This window comes from Teleopsis dalmanni, chromosome 2, assembly GCF_002237135.1.
Source record: "Teleopsis dalmanni isolate 2A chromosome 2, ASM223713v2, whole genome shotgun sequence".
In the NCBI taxonomy this organism is placed as follows: Eukaryota; Metazoa; Arthropoda; class Insecta; order Diptera; family Diopsidae; genus Teleopsis; species Teleopsis dalmanni.
Genome location: NC_051847.1, coordinates 182,009,227 through 182,031,823, shown reverse-complemented (window position 1 = coordinate 182,031,823; position 22,597 = coordinate 182,009,227). Strand labels below are relative to the sequence as shown.

General features: G+C 25.6%; 2 protein-coding genes across 5 annotated transcripts in view; one reads left to right on the top strand and one right to left on the bottom strand.

Moving 5' to 3' along the window:
* LOC119679759 overlaps nt 1–14,394 on the bottom strand; it is an 81,734-nt gene extending 67,340 nt beyond the window's left edge. For all 4 annotated transcript variants that reach the window (XM_038092292.1, XM_038092296.1, XM_038092295.1 and 1 more), the window contains exon 1: nt 14,170–14,394. The gene's annotated coding sequence lies outside the window, so the exon portion shown is untranslated. The remainder of the gene's footprint in view (nt 1–14,169) is intronic.
* Nucleotides 1–22,597, top strand: part of LOC119679763 — a 99,545-nt gene that overhangs the window by 68,835 nt on the left and 8,113 nt on the right. The gene's annotated exons all lie outside the window — the stretch shown is intronic.

The following is a 22,597-nucleotide window of genomic DNA, read 5'->3' as shown; positions in this document are numbered from 1 at the left end:
TTATACAGCTTAAAATGTTTTAAAAATTTTGTAATTCAATTTTCATAAAATATTTATCATAAAAAAATTATTAATAGAAAAAAATAAGAAAATTTAATTTCAGTAATTCAAGGATTAATGTGAATTGGAGCGTTGACTTTTTAATTAATTCGAAATATTCAACAAAAAATATATGTATAAAATCAAATTAAAATAAATAATATAAAATTTTGAACAATTTGAAAAAAATATTAGCAAAAAAATATGTGAAAATAATTTAAAAAAAATAATAATATAACACTTTTATTAAATTTGTTCAATAAATAAAATTTGCTTGATATGCAAATGGAAAATATAAAATATTGAAAATGGAAATCGTTTGTAGTGAATAAGTGAAAAACCGCAGCTGCCATTCAAGAATTTTAATTGAAAAAAAATTAAAAAAATAAAATATTCAATAAATATTATATTACTTGTTGAAAAAAAAAAATGAAAATGAAAATTCATACTCAAAAGAAATATCGAAATAAACGGCAGCCTTGCAAAATACAGATGACGAATGTGTGTACCACCTGACGTATGATGAACAATCCCAAAGTTGAATGAATTACCCATGTTTATTGTTAAACAAACGCGTACAGAGAAAATTAATATTTTTAAAATATTGCAAAAAAAAAAACAAAGATAGTAAATCATATAAAAATACGCACACGGAAAATGTGTATATTTTTTTTTTACATTTGTTTATACATATTTTATAAATTGTGTATTTTCGAAAAATAATTATCGTTATATGACATATATAAGCATTATATATTTATAATAACAAAGCGTATTTAAAAAACTAAGGAACTTGTAATTTGATGTTGTACATACAGCACTTAACTTAATTTTAAGTTTTTTATGGTAATTATAAGTACAAATAATTATACTTGTACTGATAATAATACACTCGAATTTATATTAAAATTAAAACAGCAGCTAAAAGACTATTAATATTTCATAAGTCAGTTCTTCACTCTTTATAAAAGCATAGGACGGAAGCTTCTAGATAAGTAACGCTTATGTACAATATGATACAATATAAGTAACATATAATATATATTATTATACAATATGAATAGTATTATCAAAGTATTATAAACAACCATAATAAGCAATGATAAACATAGATAAACATAGATAGTCACAGATAAGCATAGATAGAAAGTAATAAAACTTTTAGTAACAGAAGAAGAAGCAGTAAATGTTTTTTTTCTTTTTTATATAGAATTTTAAACTCATAAAACACTTTAGATTTTTTTTTTGATGGTTTTACTAAGAAAATACATTTAATAAAAATAAATATTTAATATATATACATATTATACGACCTCACTAAACTCGCATTCAAATCTAACACAACTTATAAAAGGGTTTTCAAAGAATAGTATAGTATTCAGTATTTAATTTTTAATTAATTTATTTTTTTTTGACCATACAACTGTTTCAGAAATTGCTAAACACTCATCATCAGTGATACTTAGAAATATTCGTGGATTTTATATGACCGTGTACAACAGTTAGACTACGAGTGTCACGCTTAGAACTGAACTCTGAAATTAGAACCAATGACGTTTGGTTTGAAGATTAACTGGAATCAAAAATTTTGATCACTATAGTGAGGCCAGCAGCCATAAATTTATTTTGGCGGTAGCTTTCAGATAATTTCAATCATTTAAAAAAATTATATCTTCTTAAATCGACATGATGTCTAAATAATGAATATATGTATATATGTTGAATTATGTTAGGTTCTTTGACTTTGACTTACTTAAGAGAGCAAGTCTGCAGCCTTATAGAACCCTCCACCCCCTCCTACGACTACGTACCTAGCTACAGCTACATATTTTAGTAAATATGTTTGGTGAGAAATTGAAAATATAAATATCGAATAAATGTGATTTTAATAGAACGGTGCCACAATCCACACAACACTTTCCAGATATATAATTTCACACTGTGGTGATTTGTATTGTGTACCGAAACATATTTGTGTTACACTCTCAGTTTGTACTTACTTTTACTTGAGTTTTACTACGAGTATCTCTCGGAACAGACCTTACATGTCACGACTGGTTTTTTTATGGGCTTACACAAATCATAATATTTATATAGACAATATACACTTAGAAAAATAAATTGATTGATTTAACCAGATTTAATTTACTAATGTATCATGTTGGTTCAACCAAACCACATGTTGGTTTTTGTATCTTCTTTACAACATGAACAAAATGATCAGGTCAATTTAACTAGTATGTGGTTGGAGCTTATTTTTCTGGGTGTATAAAACGTCAACGCTTTGAAAAAGAATATACCTTAAATAAATGTTAAGCTATTGTCAGTTAAGCCCAAAATTACCCTAAGAGAATCCAGATATAGCATAGAAGACGTTTAAATGTTGCTGTCTTTTATACCTAATGGTAAATTTAATTAGCAAAATGAAATCTTAATCACAGGTCTGTTTTCTCTATGTTTATTTCAAAAACCATAAAATGGTTAACTCTGTCTTAAGAATAATTATTATAGAATATTATTTCATATTTTATATATATATATATATCATATATATTGAAGAGTGTTCATCAGAAACTGACAGTGTTTTAAAACACTTTTTTTTTCTTAAAAAAAATCATTTTTGTTAAGTCTTAAACCAATTCCAATGAAATATTAAATATTTTAACATTTACTATGAATAAATTTAGAGCTTAAAATCAATTTTTTTTTATATAAAATCAACCGGTTAGACATAAATAACAGTTTAAAAATACTTCCTTAATTATGAAGCTAAGTATTTAATAGATACTCGTACTATTTTCATAATTTTTTTTTTCTATTCATGAGAATCCACTCAGTTTGAGAACTGCAATTTTTATGATAAATATTATTTATTTCATCAAAATATTTATACCAATTTGACACATACTTAAAACGTACTTAAAAATAAAATAATTTAAATGCAAAATTAATTCAATTAAATTTAGCGGAAATTTTAATATTAGTTTCGAATGTATCTCATGCTGTCAAATGTATCTCAGCCGAAGCTCATTCACAAAATTAACATTTAAAGACTGCAGCTACACTACACCTAATTATAAATTAGCATGTATATATGTAGACATATAAGTTTCTATTAAATTAAAATTAATTACTTTACCAAAATGCATATTATTTTAATTGACCTAAACAATGAAAATTTGCTGTGAAAATTCCGTGATAATTTATTTTATTTTCACGCTAGGCAAATTTTCCACAAAACAATTGTTCCGTTGTGAGGCCTGATTTTTAGTACTCGTCATATAATTAATATAATATAAATTAATTGATTGTATAATATGAAATTCCAACTAATAAATTATAACAAAATACCTGAAACACAAGTTCTGTTCTGTTTCGCTATATGACATTTAAGCATTTCAATACGAATATTATAGTAATAAAGAACGAGTTTTTTTTTAATAATTAATTTTATTCTAACGTAGACAAGTTTTCGCTGAACGATTCATTGGTTCATAAACGTTCTAGTGAATTAAATTTTAATATAAACACAAGCAGTTCATATAATGATTTCGTATTTAGATACATTTCAGTACAATTGTAAAATATTTACGAATTTTCACTTCGACTCAGTTTTATCCACGTAAACTGCATTGACTCTAATGCAGTTAATTTGTTGTGCATTGTGTAGTGAAAATATATATATATATATATATAAAGTACAAAAAAAATATTATTAATTAATTTAATGGATTTATAAAGAACAATCAATTAAATAGGAACATGTGCAAATAATAGTTTTATTTTTTTTTTATTATTTTTAGTTTTTATATTGTATTTTTTTTAGATGTGAATGCGAAGCACGAATCGTAGATGTAAATATTTTGTAGAAAATTTGTGTAATTAAAATTTTTAGGTTATGCACATTTGTTGCACTGCATTTGTTTATAAGTTTATTTCGAAAATAAATTTATTGAGTTAACTTTGAATACCGCAATTGGTTTTTTTGTTAACTGCAAAGTTTGTGTGCGAATTTTAAATTCAATTTTGAGAATAAAATTTAATTATTTACAAAAAAAAACAAAATTTTACTATAAACAAAAATTACATTTAATAGATAAAATACAGAAATAAGAAGAAAATTTCATTGTTGTACTTAGGGGATATACATAGAAAAAAAACTGATATTGTAGCAGATAACAAAAAACTACAAATTTTCAATGTTTTTAATATATCTCCACAAGAAAATGTTTTTTAAAAAATTATCATTTTTTAATTAATTAATTAATTTTTTTTGAACTTTGAACTCAGAAATTAAAAATATTTAAAAAATTCGAATTTTTTAAAAAAAGGTTTTTAATAAAATTATTTATTGAGAAAGCAAAAATCTTATATGAAGAAAGGAACCATAATAAGAGGTACTTTCTGGAAATGCTCTCAATACTTCAAGTTCCCAATAGTATAAGACTTAATATAAAACTGATACGGACAACTATGCTCAGACTTATAGAAATTTTATAAACAAATGACACAGGATGTTTGTAAATTTTTTTTCATAATTTTTATTTTACTTTTTATTGTTGTTTTTCTTGTTGTCATTATTATTATTGTATTTTTTGTATGATTTTTCTTTATAATTGTTCCGCTATAAAAATGGAGCACCGTATATTTTGTTTAGTTTTCCCTGAAGATGACTATCGAAGATAGTCGAAATATTGGAAGAATTATTTTTAATAAATTATAAACGATTTTTAAATATAAATAATAAATCAGTGTTTTTTTTATTTCTATTTATATTTGACCAATTAGTCCGATAACAAATTATTATAAAATTATTTATAAAAATTTTATTTATTAAAAGAATAAATCACTTAAAAATATTTATTCAATACACGTAAAAAATTATATGATCTTTAGCGACAGGGAAACTCCATAAATACTTTAAAATATGATTTCCCAAAAAGCTATATATTAATAAATACTTAATTCGAAACCTTACTTAAAAAGTAAAAGGTTTAAAAACACGCTTACAAAATTTTAATAAACTTAATTTTATTTATGTATATAAGTATACGATATTTTGGGCTTACCATCAAATATTAATTAAAATTAATTGGGTTTACAGCAAATATTAGATTTATTATATATTTTTGAATATACTTTGGTATATCCAAACTATCGGTAAAACCAGCACTAATCCTTTTGCTAATATTAATCATTTTAAATCAAATTTAGGCACATAATTTACTTCACACACGAATGTTAGAATGATTTAAGCTCTGAAAACGAGGGCTTTTAAAAGAAAATTGTGATTCCAAGAAATTTAAAGCACCCTATATGTTTAATACCAATCATAAATAAAATGGAATTAAATTTAACTCTATCGGTTTTGGATTATAAGTTTAACTAAAAATCAGCTAATTAACAACTAAAAAAACACATTTAAGAAAAAATTACTAAAGAGGTTTGAAACAGTATTGAACTGCAACAACAACATTTTTATTTATTTTTAATTAATTAAAATTTCGGCTGTCCATACAACTGATTCGCATATTGCCAAATAATAATCATCAGTGATTTGGAAATTATTTCTTATATTTAATTACTAAATTAAATTAAATTCAATTAAAATTAATTAAATTAAAGTAAATCAAATTATATTAAATTCAACTAAGTTAAATTAAATTAAACTAAGTTAAATTAAATTAAATCAAATTATATTAAATTCAACTAAATTTAATTAAATTAAAGTATATCAAATCAAATTAAAATAAATTAATCTAAGTTAAATTAAATTAAATTAAACTAAGTTAAATTAAATTAAATTAAATTAAATTAAATTAAATTAAATTAAATTAAATTAAATTAAATTAAATTAAATTAAATTAAATTAAACTATATTATATCAAATTAAATTAAATTAAATTAAATTGAATTAAATTAAATTAAATTAAATTAAATTAAATTAAATTAAATTAAATTAAATTAAATTAAATTAAATTAAATTAAATTAAATTAAATTAAATTTAATTAAATTTAATTCAACTTAATTATATTACAAAAAAAAACTTTTATTCTCAACTTACTTAAATATTAACTTTTATATCAATACACAAATATTACAACAAAATACGCTATTGTAACGTCGTATTGAATTGATATTCCAAAACAATTGTAAACAAAGAACACATTTTGTTAATAATAAAAAATAACAACAGCCAAGGTGCTAGCAGTTAAAAACGATGTAACAATGAATAACAACATACCATGTGCGTTCCGTTAAAGAAAGTGGTGAAAAAAAAACAAGCAACAGCCAAAGTGCCGTCAGTTAAATAAACTTGAAAATAAAATAAAATAAAAATAAAAATAAAAATATAAATAAAAATAAAAATAAAAATAAAAACAACTGCAGTGACACGATGCCAGCAGTTAAAAATATCGTTAAAAATAATGTCACGCAGAAGACTAAGAATTCCATTGAATTTGTAAATTTCAGTACAAATACAATAAAAAAATATTTTCTCCATTAATAATATAATATAAATAATTTAAGTAATTAAATTACATACCGGATACAATAACATATTTTTATATTATGTGGTTAAGAGGTAGCTGAAAATGTGAAAATGCTTAGTTTTAAAAAAATGTTGGAAACTGCAAATCATATATTCTTAATAAATGATTTAATATTTTTCAAAATACTACTGCTTTTCAAAAAGCATTAGCAAAAATTTTTATTACTCATGATCTTAAGAAAACCCAAAGTATTTTAATTGCTATTTAATTATTTACACTTCAATTTAGTTACATTAATATATAATATAAAGTATAGTTTAACTTGTGCAGCTTATAAGGAAGCGTTCTAAAATTAGATGTATTTAAGTTGTCACTGACAAAAGTAGTCACTACTCGTATGAAAACTTATTTCCGTATTCCGTTTTGTAGGTGGTATCTGCAATGGAACACACTGCTCAGGTCAGCTATGACACATTAAACATTGACATATACTATTCTATCCCACCTACAAAAGCAACAATTAAGTTAAAAATAAATAAAATAAATAAAATAAATAAATAAAAATTAAAAAAAAATTCTGTGTTTAGATTTTATAAGCAATAATGTATGAATCCCAAGGGGGTGTCATGTATTCGTATGTATTTTCACTATATTTGTTGCCATGGATTAATAGAAGTATCGCCCTTTTTCTATTTAAGTAAAATATTTAAAATATATTTACTTTCACAACGTAGTGACGAAATCATCTTAAATCGCAATTCTGCATTCTGTCATAATTTAATTGATATTTTTTTAATATTTTACTACTTGCAGCAAACTGCATTCTTCTTCACTGCATTCATTTTAATGCAGAATAAGTTGTTTTTTTTTGCTCATTTTTTATTTAGTTCTATAGAGTATAAAAATAGTGTAAATATTTTAATAAAAATAAAGTGTGACATATATTTAAACGACCATTTAAGTTCCAAACTTGAAACAACACTAAAAATGGAACGTCAGTACCGAATGAATTAGTGGGTGGAGAAGCTCAAAAAAAATATCTGAACTTGCAAATTTGGTAATACTTGCGCTCGTAAAGTATAAAAATTAAAAATAAAAAAAAATAAATAAATATAAATATTTTAGTTGTGTGTAATAAATTCATTTTTAATTTGCAATAATTTTAAAAATACAGTTAAATATTCATTTATGTAGCTTTGCACATGAGTGCAAAAATTTCATTAATTTAAATGAATCGTAAAAAATGTAAATATATTGTGGTTTATGCATAATTTAAAATAATTTCAATCGACTTGATGAAACGTAAATGGATTTTTGAGTTTTAATTTATTAAAATATTAATATTTAATACTTCAATTTAATAAAATTAAATTAAATAATTATTCAATAATAAACAATTTCTTTGCTTTTTTTTAACCCAAATATAAGAATATATTACTCAACTAATTATTTATAAAATTGTTTTAAATCTTCATTATAACATAAAAGTGATAACCACCTTGAATATGTATAGCATTAAAATTCAACAATAAAAAATAAAATATGTAATTAATTTATGCAATTATTCTGCACCTGGTTTATGATTTCATTTTAGTCATAATAACTTAATCACAGTGAGTGAATTTGTTAATAAACTTTCAGAGCAAATTAACAAAACTCCAAGTTGGAATAAACAAGTCAAGTACGGCTTTTGGTCAGTCAGCTAATAAATACTGACTCTGAGCTTTAAATTTGGCAGGGTATGAGTTAAATCCTTGGTATTTGCTGATTAAATATAAGACATAATTCCAAGACCACTGATGATGGGTATTTGCAATACTCGGAAGAGCTGTATACTCTGCGAAAAAAGTCAATTAAATATGAGTAATGAAAAAATGTTTGTGGTTACAATTTCACTAGTGTTCCATTAAAACCTCTCTATTCAAAACAATTGTTCATTATTAAGATTTCAGTTTCTTTTGTCAAAATGAATGTTAAAAATCAATTTAATTTAAAAATGATACCATGATCGCAAAAATAGCGATTAATATAATAATATATATAATTTAGGTAAATAATTTTTATTCTTGAACTACAAAACAAAAGATTTGGGATTATTTTTCCAACCTCTAGTTAACAACTACTCATAATTGGTTAAAGATATATCCCAAAAATGTTATAAATGTTAAGAACTTACCAAAAAACATGCCCATTTGCTAAAATAAAAAGATTTATTTTCATCAAGACTATAATTTTTATATATCATACTTCGACTAGGGGCACCAAAGCATATATCATAATTGTTGATAATACTATTAATATTTTATATCGATAAATAATAATAATTAAGAATTAATTAATTAATTAATTATTAGTAAATAATAGTTAAATATATAACAACAGTTTCAATAAATTGTATTTTTAATTGTTGACGAACCCCTTATTTATCAGATGTGATCCCCAATAAACTTTTTATTGATTCCAAACTCGAAAGTTAGACGCGGAAGACAAACATTTTCTTTAAATGAAGAATTGATATCCGCTCTTCGAAATTGTGTATTTCAAAGACCCCAACGCTTTAAGCTATTTAGTAAGGTTTAAAAGTTAAAGCTAAGTATATTGACTTATAAACAGATTATAACGAAAAATAACTAATAAGCGAATTCCATATTAGGCGAAAAAAAAAATAAATCTTTTATTATTTATACCATGATTTATATATTTTTATTTAAATTTTTTATATAACTATGGTACCAACACGCGCCTATTATCTATATAATTCTGAAACAACTATAAATATTCATATTATTTTTTTAATTAAATGCCATTGAAAATTATTTTAAGCTAATTATTATTATGAAGAAATTTATTTTAATTTATTTTGTAAAATTAAAGTTTTTAATACAATTATTTTTTTTTATATATTGTTATTTTTATTTGTGGTTTTGATACCATAAAATTTAATTAACTTTATTGATGTTAAAATGAATTCCAAAAATTAATGTTGGTCAATTACTTTATTAATTGTGGTCGATAATCAAATTCCATAAAAAAATTTTAATGAAAAACTATTCATTTTTTAATAATTTTATTATTTCGAAAGTGTGTAAAAAAATAATTAAAAACAACATTTTACACATTTTTGAAATATTTTTCAATTAAAATTATTTCTTAATATTGAAATCGTTTGAGAATATCAGTACAACAGTGTTTGATAGTCTTTACATTATTGTGTTATTTTTAATATTCGAGTATTTGTAGTTATAATATTTATTGCAATTAATTATATTAGGATTCATAAATTTTTGTAAAGTTAATAGTTTCTAGTAACCATTTATTAGAAAGGAATGCCTCAACAGCCAACCTCCTATTATGTTATACCGTCTGCTCAAAAAGGTATTCAGATTTTGTTGTTTGTTAACTAATCTTTAAGTAATAGACCTTTTTTAAAAATTGTACCCTTTCTTGACATATGGTACAAATTTGAGCGCCATCTGTCAATTAGTTTGTTTACAGCAGCTGTTAATGTGAGACTACCTGAAGTCCATTTAGCGATTTTTACTATGGAAAATTCTTGTTGTACGCAATTTTGGACCAAATACGGCACCACTGTCATCGCTCAGGCACCATATTCGCCAGATCTGGATCCTTGCGACTTTTTTCTGCTCCCGAAGCTCAAATTGCCGCTTCGTGGTAAGCGTTTTGAGTTGATTGAATCGGTAAAAGAGAATTCGCTGAAGGAACTAAAAGCCATACCTGCACGGGCATACGAAAAGTGTATGGAAGATTGGGTTAAGGGTTGGCATATGTGTATCGCTTCAGAAAGAGCATATTTTGAAGAAGATAAAATAAATTTGAAATAAAATTTAAATTTGTGTGTTTTATTTATAAAAATCCGAGTACTTTTTGAGCAGAAGATATTATTAAAAACAAATATTTCGAAGACAAGAACCTTAATAAGTAGTTCTTATATATATGGTAACTTTATAAAATGCTATTTTAGTACAATTGAATGCAGCTACCGCACTCAAAAAATAAAAAATTGTACAATAGAATGGATACTGTAATAAGGAAGCTTACATCACTATAAAACATCCATTGGCTAAAAAACATAAATAATTCACAGATATTGAAATAATAGCGGGTAAAATCCATATTTCTTATTAATTCTTATTACTCACTAATACTAAAAGTATTTGACAGTTCTTAGACTATAGTCTATACGCGACATGTGTAGTATGACATTGAAAAATAATGTCATAGGTTATGAAACTATAACGTAATAGGATAAAAGTCCACAGAAACTTCTGTTTCTGTGTCTTATATGGAATTTAAATTGACCATAAATCAAAATGAAAAAATTGAATATTTACTTCAAGAGTATCTACATCTAGAAGACTATCAGCTTCTATGTTCGAGAATATCAACCACTAGATTAGATTTTGATAGAGTTGGGAACTATGTCACCACATCTCTACATTCTTTGAAGTTTATTGTGACAAGGGTATCAACCATATAATAAAAAGAATAATTATTTATTAAATGATAGATAAAATAAAAAAATACATAACACATAATATATTATTTATATTACTAATTTAAAACCAATAGACTTTCCTAAGTAGTATAAAACAAATTATACGACTAAGGACATTATGTCAAAATCATATACAAAATAATATAATTGTATATGTAAATAAAAAATATAGTTATTAAAATCCACTAAATAATAAAAAAATAAAAACAAAAAAGTTAATATAAATTTTTTGTTTTAAATATTATTACATTAATAATTAATAATAATAATTGATAATTAATAATAATTAAAATATTAATAATGTTTTAAGAAATATAAAAAAATATTAAAAAAATTTAATATAACTTTTTTGTTTTAAATATTATTATATTAATAATTAATAATAATAATTGATAATTAATAATAATTAAAATATTAATAGTTTAAAAAAATATTAAAAAAATATTAAAAAAATATTAAAAAAAATTTAATATAAATTTTTTGTTTTATTGTCACCGCTATATGTAGTATATTGTCGCAGTCCTTTATTGAGACCTTGAAAATTTTAATAATGAAAACCGCAGTATCAAGTGGAGACATAATCACTCCCTAGACGATTTCGAATATGTTAATTTTCTTGTAGTTCTTGTAATTCTTTTTCTTCTTGCATTGTACTTTATTCTTTCTTGCAGATATGCAAAGCAAACCAGACTTTGAGCAGGAAATCACTGAAGAGAAGACTTAAAATATACGATGTTAATGCTTATAAAAACCATTAATGGCAATATTTTTTTAATCGAAGGAAAGAATATTGTAGATATGAAAAGTTTAATTTATTTCGGCAACATTATTTTCCATGAATGTTGGACGTTAATGCGATGTATGATCAGTTAAATTTTGAATAAATTAATTACAATTTTTGTTGTTGTTTATACATTACTTTTCAAATATTTCTAACTTATAAAGAAAATATTGTTTTGTATAGTACATAGTATTTATATTGTACTTTCTTTATTGGTATATTATACAGGTATACCTGTGTAATATATGTATGGTCAGTTAAATTTTGAATAAATTAATTACAATTTTTGTTGTTGTTTATAGATCACTTTTCGAATATTTCTAACTTATAAAGAAAATATTGTTTTGTATAGTACATAGTACTTATATTGTACTTTCATTATTGATATATTATACAGGTATACCTGTGTAATATATGTTTGGTCAGTTAAATTTTGAACAAATTAATTACAATTTTTGTTGTTGTTTATAGTTTACTTTTCGAATATTTCTAACTTATAAAGAAAATATTGTTTTGTATAGTACATAGTATTTATATTGTACTTTCTTTATTGGTATTGATATATTATACAGGTATACCTGTGTAAAGTACGCGAATTGCTTTATACTTCTTTATTTAGATAAATTACACAAGTATACTATAACCACTATAACAAGTTAATGTATAATTTAGATAACTAACAATCTCTGGTTTATGTTAGAAGCAGTACATAAGTACATTTATATTATGTAAAAGTTGAAACATTTCAGTATTTCACACAGAACCGCAAAAATTTTTGCACTTTGTTGGAGAAAGTCATAAAAAGAACTTTTCCATTTTTGTTTGATGAACTGCATTTGGCACATAAATCTTAATAACTTTTTCTTACATTAAATTTATTACAAATATAAAAAGTCTAATTACTTTTCCAAATATGAATAATGAAAAAATTCCGCAAAGTATTTTTGAGTAATTTTAGGCAAAGTTTATACTTCAAAGTTTTGCCATTTCAACTTCTTTTGAATTCAGTATACAGTATTCAAAAAGCCAACTTATTAAAGGTTAAAGTTGAAGTTAAAACTAAAATAAAACGAGTTTAAACAGCAGAACTTAAAATATGCCAAAAACTTAAAACAAAGAAAAAATTTTAAGAATTTATAAACAAACAAAAAAAAAAATTAATTTTTTAATGACAAATTATTTTAAAATGCGGGGCACAACTCGGAAGTTAAAAGTTGCCAGCATGTGTGAATGAGTTCAATGACTCATGACAAACGTAACAAAATTAACAAAATTAACAAGAGACAAAAATTAATATAGAAAAATAACAAAATAATAACAGATGTAAACAAAAACTATCTATCTAACAAAACTGAACCAAACAAACCACAACTAAACACGAAAACTTACGTGAATAAATATTAAATATTGTATTATTTAATTATGAGTCTTAGATCTCTTCATGTAAAATGCTGTATGTTATAGTGCGACTTCACAGCTTTATGCAATTTTCAAGAAGTTCAAAAAATGCTTAAATGATAAAATTAAAGCTGACACCGCAAATTTACTAGCAGACGAGCAAGGACAGACGAGCCACAACAAAAGATACATATACAAAAATGCCAACAAAAGTATCTAGACAAGTATGTACAATTGTATGAAGATGTGAATAATGTACAAGTAGCTGTAAAGCGATCTATATATGGCCTCAGACAGACAAACAGACAGACAGAAAGACGTGTGGGCAATACCACCGAATGCAAAGTTGAATTTTGGGTGTTGTCTTGAATTAAATTCTACGAAATTTTTTTTAAAAAATTTGCAATAACAAATAAAAATTCCGATTTTATTCATTTGGAAGTTGGTAAAGGGAACACAAAAACAAAAACAAAAAAAAATAAAAAAATACTCATAAACTAAAATTCAAAATATAAAAATTTTTGAACAAAAATCAAAACATTAAAAGAGAGCGGCGGCACGTTTGCAGGCATGTGGCTGACTGTGTACTTCAAATGTATTCAGCATACTCATAAAAGTATCTACAACTCAGCAAACGTTAGGCAAATGCGATCACGTACAAGTTGAAAGTGCCAAAATATTAAATTGAAATTTGGCATGAGTTGCTGGGAATCGGTTTGGGTTGAGTTGCCAGAGATACGCGCATCTTCAGTCTGAAGTGATACACAATGCGAAGCACAGCATGCATAACGCATTCGCCAGTCAGTTATGCCCATGTGCCGATTACTTATTTATAAACTTGAATTTTTGCAGTATCTTTTACTTGAAAGTATCTGGCTGATACTATGCGATGCCAGATAAAAGAATGTATCTCTCGTTTAACATTTACACACTGGTTTACCTTGTTTTGTTGAACTGAACTGCGTGTGTTTCCACGGTTAATTCACTCGATTTGTATTGGTTGACGTATTTTGCCCAAATTCTTTTTTCACTATTTTATTTTATTTTTTTTTTATTTATTTTTTATTTTTTTTATTTAACTAAATATCTTAACATATACGAAAAATTTTGGCGCACGTAAAAATTTTTTGTTTGAACTTTTTTAGATAAACAATGTTTTATGTTTTTTCACTGAAAAACATTAAAGAATTTGTTGTATTTGATTTTAATTTATAGAAATATATTAAACTAACTTTAATTAAAAATTTAAATAAAATTTTTTAAATAAAAATTAATTACTTTTTTTTTATATATCAAAGAAATATATGTATAAAAATTTAACAAAATTGTTTATTGTATTTTAATTATTTATTTGTTTTTTTTTTTGTTTTGTTTATTTAAACCGTTATATCGATTTTCGTTCGCGTTTGTACCGCTTAACACAATTTGTATTTGACTTATCGCTTAAGTTTCGAACTCACATGAGATTCTGCCGATCACGTATCTGAGCTCCACACTTTGGCGGTTTTCAAATTGTACTGAAAAGCGGCATTCGGCATTTGCTGTTTTTATATTCATTCCCATTAAGTTTTTATAATCATTTTTTTTTTCTCAAAAAAGAGTTGCCAACAATTGAAATATCTCACAGTTGCGAACGTGCAGCGATCCACTATTGAGTTTTTATTGGTTTTTTGAGTTTTCTGAACTCTTCTCATCGTCTCAATCGTTCTAAAAGTAATGAATGAATGAAAAATACCGCACATAAATCATAATAAATCACAATTCAAAGAAATCGAAAGAGAACTTGAGATGATCATAATTGAACATCACGTATCTTTACTGTCAATAATAAAAGCATTTTACGAAACGCTTAATATTAAAATGGAAAGTATATGATGCATTGTATTCCATTAACCTCAACCATTTCTCTTAAACAAATATGGAAGTGAAATCATCTCTACAGTAAAACAAAACCATTAAGATTAGCTGCACTCATAGCAGAATAGTAAACAGATGGCTTTAGAACTCTATGTATATTCAATTTCTTAAGTTCATCTAAAAACATACAAATGAAGCTTACTTATAAGTAGCGTATAAGTACATTCAATTGAACTTAATTTCAGTGAAAGGGGGAGTTCATATATTCAAAAGATGAATCTTTTAGATCTTCATAAATATCCATACTCATGCGATATAATACAACATAAATATTCCGATTTTTTTCAGTTGATTTTAAAGTGGAAGTGGATATGGAAGATTATTTATTATTCCCTGTAATAATTACTTTCACGCCTTCATTAATTAGATTTCTCTCAACCCAAACAGATATTGGATTCATCTACAAGTCCATTATAAAAAAATATTTGTTATCTGACACATCTTATATGTCTTATATATTATTATTAAATAACAGGCTATGAATGCACCCCGACCTAAAAGATCTATTGTGCACCTAAAGGCCCAACTAAAACAATTCTAGACTATTTATAAATCTCGCAATTGCTGTGGACTTAATGTTACCTATTTGATTTGGGACTAAGATCCCGCTTTCAAGGTAGTCGAAACTACGTCAATTGCATAGAATATGTTCTAATGATTTCTTCTCCTCATGACAGAGTCGACAGCAACCACTTTCTAACGCATCTTTAATCTTCATGTGGTAATTAAATTTACAGTGTTCTGTAAGAAGTTCAGTGTAGATTTTAATATCGTTTGTGCTAAGGCCAAGGATAGCATCAACTTTGATATGTATGTCTTATATATAATATCTTATACAATATTTGTATTTCTTTTTTATCTCAGCAATTGAGATAATTAATTGAACTTTTTTCAACTCAAGCAGAATAACAAATTACATTGCAAATTCTTTTATGTCCAGATATTTTGATAAACCAAACAGTTAGTTAATTAGTTAGTTAGTAAGAGTTACCAAATAATCTCATCATAATAATAAACTTATCGGTAAACAGAGATAAGACTAGCCAACTCTCTGAAATAATCCCAACATTTCATCCGACTATTTAGGAAGAAATTGAAATGCTTACTAGAAATTTGACAACAAGAATGCGAAATTATACAGATAATCTTGTTGCTCAGAATCTATATTGCTGCATATTAAATTGGCCATACTTCTGTCTGAAAGACGCTGCGTTGGTTAAGTAGTACATGGATTCAGAGTATTTTTCCAATTCCAATTCTCTCGCTAGATCGTTCTATATATCCAATTTTAACGAGTCTTATGTTTTCTGATTTACAAGACTGGGTATACTCACGGATGCAAACTGTAGATTCTGTGAAGAGAATGAGAATACAGCCATACATGTGCTGCTAGAATGCCCTGTGCCAAAGCACATATGAAATAAGCTACTAGGAATGTATATTTTTACAAAAGAGGCAAAAAAACTTTGTGAAGTAGGTTATATACTACTTTTTATTGACGCAAAAAGGGCTTAAAGATCTATTCTAAGCACAGTAAGGGGCACAATAAACTTGATGGTCGCATTGCCACATCCTCTAATAATAATAATATGTTTTCTAATATAAGATGCCGCGATTTCCTCTGACCATCGAAGCCATGTAAACTCCAAAACACATATTTTAAAGTTTTACTCTCTTCTATACAAAGCCTGCATTCATCATTTTCGATTTCGTAATTTGATAATGTGATAAGATACCCTATAGTGCGGAGTTGGAGTTTTTGTAAATAATAAGTTGTTTTTGTTAATTTGCATAAACTTATTAAATCTTTTAAAGTTGAAACTCACTATATGCGACTTTGACTATGACATATGTATGAATGTAAGTGGATCTTTCCCCCTTGGTGAAGCATTAAGCATATGTTATTAATTGTAAAAGCTTTGGTAGATTTTTTTAAAATAGTTTTACCTCTTCTTTCTGTATGAATAAATAGAAATTATCTTTTACTAAGATACAGAATAGTTTTAGACTCACAAACAACGAAGTTCTTCTTCTCCTGGTCTGCAATTTTATTATTGAAGGTGTCAACATAACCCGAAATCGTTAGAATTCACATGTGATTATTTTTATATCACGACAATATCACGAACCCCAATTTATGAGACCATTAAATAAAATTTGCATGATGATAATGTACTAAAGGACTCTTTTAAAAAGCTACTTAGTTCATAAATATCTAGTGTCAAATATCTTTTGGAGAAGTTTGAACTCCAACGCAACCCTCTCCCATTTGTAAAAGTCTCTGCACGCAGTAAATTGTTTGATTCGTAAGCTGAATGATACTTTTTGCTGTCTAATTGAAACAAAAGCTGTTGCATATAACGCTATATCAGTGGGTAACAATTCATAATAGATCTCTTGAGCTTTCCGCTGACTATGACGTTTCGATCGGTAGCATCAGTGAAGTAATATAGGTCAGTCTATGTAGACTGATATTTACCTAATCTATGGTATATAGATTGTAACAATCTATACAGGAATGTGTATAGACTGGTACCAGTCTATTCGCTATAATAAAATGCATTCTGTACTAAAAACAGTGTTGCTAATTTAAGAGCTAAACCTCTCCAAGCAATATCCTATACATGAATGTATATATTATATAGCAGCAAGTATTGCAAGCCATATCTTTAACAAAAATACATAAAATAAATATAAACTGTTGTTTAAAATATTGTTAAATTCGCAATTATTGCGAAAAGTTACTACCATTAAATAAGAGATGTGTTTTGTTTATCAGAACGTATCCTTAATAAAACTATATGATAAATATATTCAAGCTACTTTAGATACTATTTATATTCAATAATATTTCGCATACAGAATCTATGCTCTGAGTACCAACGAGAATATAAAGATACTCGTATATTATCTTATAGTCCCCCGGTTTAGAGATAACGATTTATATAAATAGATTAATTCAATACTTAATGTTAATTACGTGTTAAGTTAATTAGAAATAGTGAACTCAATAACTAACCCCATATGTATATATATTACTTATCATATATAATTAACCATAAACAAATCCATTTCAAATAGTTGAATAAAATTTCCTATTAATGAAGTCATTGCTGTGTTTGATTTCATTTTGGGCTTGGTACATATCTGAGCATAAATCTAAATAGTTGTATCTTGGATAAAATAGTGTACAACGCACAAAAGAATTGCATCATCAAGAGTTTATGCAAATAAACTATAAATTCTTTACGACTTTCCAATGTTTCATGCCTTTTTTGTCAACGGCGTTAAATGGACTTTGCTTTTCCATAAAAGTGGAAAATCTCTATGCAAATGCTCTCGATGTGTTAAGTGCAATTACTGCACACATCAAATCAAGTACGATTCATTGTATGGTTTAATGATTCATTCGAAATTTCATTCATGTTAATTCCTAAAATGAATGGGTTTCAACTGTTCTAGAAGATTAAAATTATAGGATCGTGATTTTAAACATGTAGGCTATGCGAAAGCGCCTCTCTGCACAGTGACGTTGTTGTTGCTATTTTTAACTTTTTACTAATCTTTTTATTAAATTGAGATATTTTGCCAGAAGTTCATTTCGTTAGACTTAGAATAAATGTTTGTATTGTCATTGATTTTCTGCTTAACTTTGATAACCAACCAATGCGGATTTTCCAAATCTTCAATTTGTCATATTTTTATTACTCAAAATATTTTTATAATTAATTAAACAAATTAAAATTATAATTTCTATTACAATTTATTTTATTGGCAAAATCTTGGCCTGTAACTAAGCGGAATCTCAAGTCGTAATGACCAAAAAATATTGCAAGAGCGAAACAAATGAGTTTTAAATTGAAGTTTTAAAATTTTGTAATTAATTATCAATTAATATAATTATAATAATATAATTTAGTTGATTATGAAATAAATTTAATACATGTAATAGTAATAAATTACAAAATATTCTTTCGAAATAATAATAAATAAATAATTAGAATCAAAATTAATATTGAATCGAGGTCCAATCAGGGACTTTCCATCTGCTTCCAGATGGCACACTTTGTAATATTGATAATCTTTTTTTCGATCACTCAATAAAAATTGTCGCCACAAAAGATTTGCGGTTTAAGATTGTAGATCGGTTTTTCTAAAGAAAGTATAATCATATAATTATAAAGCAAACCTATTAATAATATACTATCGTATGAACATATACAGATCATATGTCTCGCATATTCTAGATATTCTAATTTTTTACTTAATTGTTTTTAATCTCAATGAACTATTACTATATTAATCATAAAGGAAAGGATATTGCATTATGATCTTCAGATCTATTGTACATACAGGCACCTCTTAAGTTCTACCTCTTCGAGAAAGAGTAGTATTTCTTCTGTTCGCCATGTAAAACATTCTTCCACCTGCAGTAACTCTTCAATTGCTAATGCTTATCTTCTCAAAGTCTGCAACTACATCTTACTGTCAGATTTGTTGCGATAATATATCAATAGTCATTTTGATTATATGATATTGAACTATAACGATCAAAATGACTATACGATCATTTTTTGGTGTTATATACATTATGATATTAACACAATATTGTTGTATATAATATAATATATATAATATATATTTTTCTTATTGAAACAATTATTAGAAATTATACAAAACTTTGTTATCACAGCAACTAGTCGTGACTGACCAATGAGCCGTTGACATCTATTGACTTACATATATAATAAATAAACAATTAATTATATTATAATATTATATATATTATATGTGTATATAATTTTGAGTTTATTATTTAGCCATTGGTTATTACGAAGTGATTCTTTTGTTTTTGTTTAAAAACTAAATAAATATTAATTTATTTTTATTATTATTAATTTCTTAATGATTAAATGGTTAATTTGCCTCTTTATCTCCGGAATTTCCATTATTGCTTCTTTAACTTTTGCTCTTTCTAAAAAAAAAAACTAGGTTCAAGATGAATCAAATAATTTTTTTTTTTCAATTGTACTTCTTATATAGAACAAGTACATGATAAACAATTTTTTTTTGCAAATATTGTTTATGCGTTTCAAACTTTATGCGATTATGCCTCAAGCACTTCATATATATGTACCTATATATACATATATATAAAGAAGATATACTCGAGGCGGCTTTTTTGAAAGTGATTTCTGCAACAAAATCACACAATGATAATTTAGTATGAATGACTTTTTGGGAAAATATCAATTATTTTAAGTTAAATAAATTACATTTTTTTTAAATAAAAAATTTTTAATTTTATTTATTCTTTTTATATATGCAAGAAAATTCTTAAAAACTTTAATTAAAGCTAAAAAAGTTCATTGTTCTTATTATACAATTCAATACTTTATATTTTTATTTTATTTTACTTTTTATTGTGCTATGTATTAAAAAATATTTAATAATATATATATCTTAATATAAAATTTTAATATATAATATATTTAATTTAATTTTATAATCTGTTGTCGGCGTTCTATGAAGCCGGGTGAATATATTTAGTTGGGATGTCAATTGCAAGATTAGTAGATTATCATGCTTTTGAAGACTACGTTTTTGCGATTCAGTGTATTTTCGTTGTGTTATATTGTAAGAACTTGAAGTTAAGATGAGGTTGATTGTATATGACAAAATAAGAACTATTTGTAATCATTTTTGAAAATCATTGCAAAGCTTCTAATGCTGCAGATTTCTAACATTGTATTGTGAAAGTTCAGATCTGTTTTTAAGCGGATAATAGTTTTCTTTTATCAATATAGATATAGAAGTATAGATTTTTGAGAACATATAGAAATAGAAATTTTCTATTGAGGTGCACGCCTACGTTCCCACATTTATTAATTCTATGTTACGTCAGATCACATCATAAGATCTTTATAATTGTACTATATGGGGTCACAGTATGATGGCAAGCAAAAAACCAATCTGTATATTGTGTGGTACTTAACAAGATTCAGCGAAGGACTGGTGAACATTGTTACTGAATTCAGTATAAACTCTGTATACTCTGTATTAGTATTGCATTCAGTATCACTACATGTTTTGTATTAGATCTAATGCACACTTAATCTCATAAACAAACAATTAGCGACATGTTCTGTTATGGCTTCTTCACAGTGGAAGGCTTATATATTTATAGCAACAGTTTCATTCTTAATCTTTTCAATTCTACCTTGAAAAACATTGACTACATCTCTCCCATTACAAATTTAAGCCGCAAATTTATTATTGATTTCGTATATCGAAAAATGTAGCTGCCAGAAAGTCCCTCATTAAAAGAGAGTTTAACCATATATACCATGTACCATATATACATACAAAATATTATTTAGTTTTCTGATTTAAGTGGTAAGTTACAACTTTTTTTGGAGTGGAGTACATATTAAATTTCTCAGCTCAATATTTTCGGGCATAGGGAGACAGCAAGATGTGTATGCTAGCCATATAAAGTACCATAAGTACTCATTCTGAACTTTTGAAAGATCAGTACATAACAGTGTCATTATTCTTATTTAATATTATGGTTGCAATGTTTATTTTTTAATACAAGTTAGAAAAATTCAACCTTATATGCAAACTGGTGTAATGAATTTTATATTAATTAAGTAAAATATTATTAAAAAAATTTTGTAATCTCTATGGGATGATCTATAACAGTATTTATTTTGTGTTAATGTATTACAGCCGATTAGAAAAAAATACTAGAAGTTTTAATTTCCCGTGAAAATTGTAAAAAAAATGAGGAAATTGCCACATATTTGCTCCTCCTGTGGATAAGAGATTAGAATGTTCCAAACGTAAGGTATGCCTGTCGTAAGAGGCGATTAAAGTAGTAAGTAGTAAGTAATTGTCCACACTTGCGACATTCGAACGGAGGGGCAAATCTGATACCAAGCGGGTCAGGTGCCCGCAGCTTCGGCGGTCTTGACGAATTGAGGTTGGCAGAGTCTAGTATTTGTGATTAGTACCAAAACTAACGCGAGAAGAATGATTATGTTTTACTTTCATTCAGCGTGCAAAACACCGAATGTTGTGACCCAAAAATCAGCAGAAGTAGAATGGAACCTGATCCTTGTCAAACACATAACTTCAATTGATGCCAACGAAAATTTCCTGAAATTACCAATGAGGCATCGTCAGCTCTTGATACATTTGTTTTACAACACCGTGGTCTAAAATACACTAAACAATACTAGATAACTGACACATAATTGCCATGTCACTATCCAGTACATGCGGAATTAATATTATTTATGCTTGGGACTCAGTTTTCATCTTTATCAGCCTCAACGCCTCTCTTCAGAGAGCACCATGGGCTTAGTTGGATGATTTTTAAGCGCTTAAGCTTTAAACGGTAACACAATGGAACAGACAGAAGTAATTGAAATCTAAGGATCTCCATT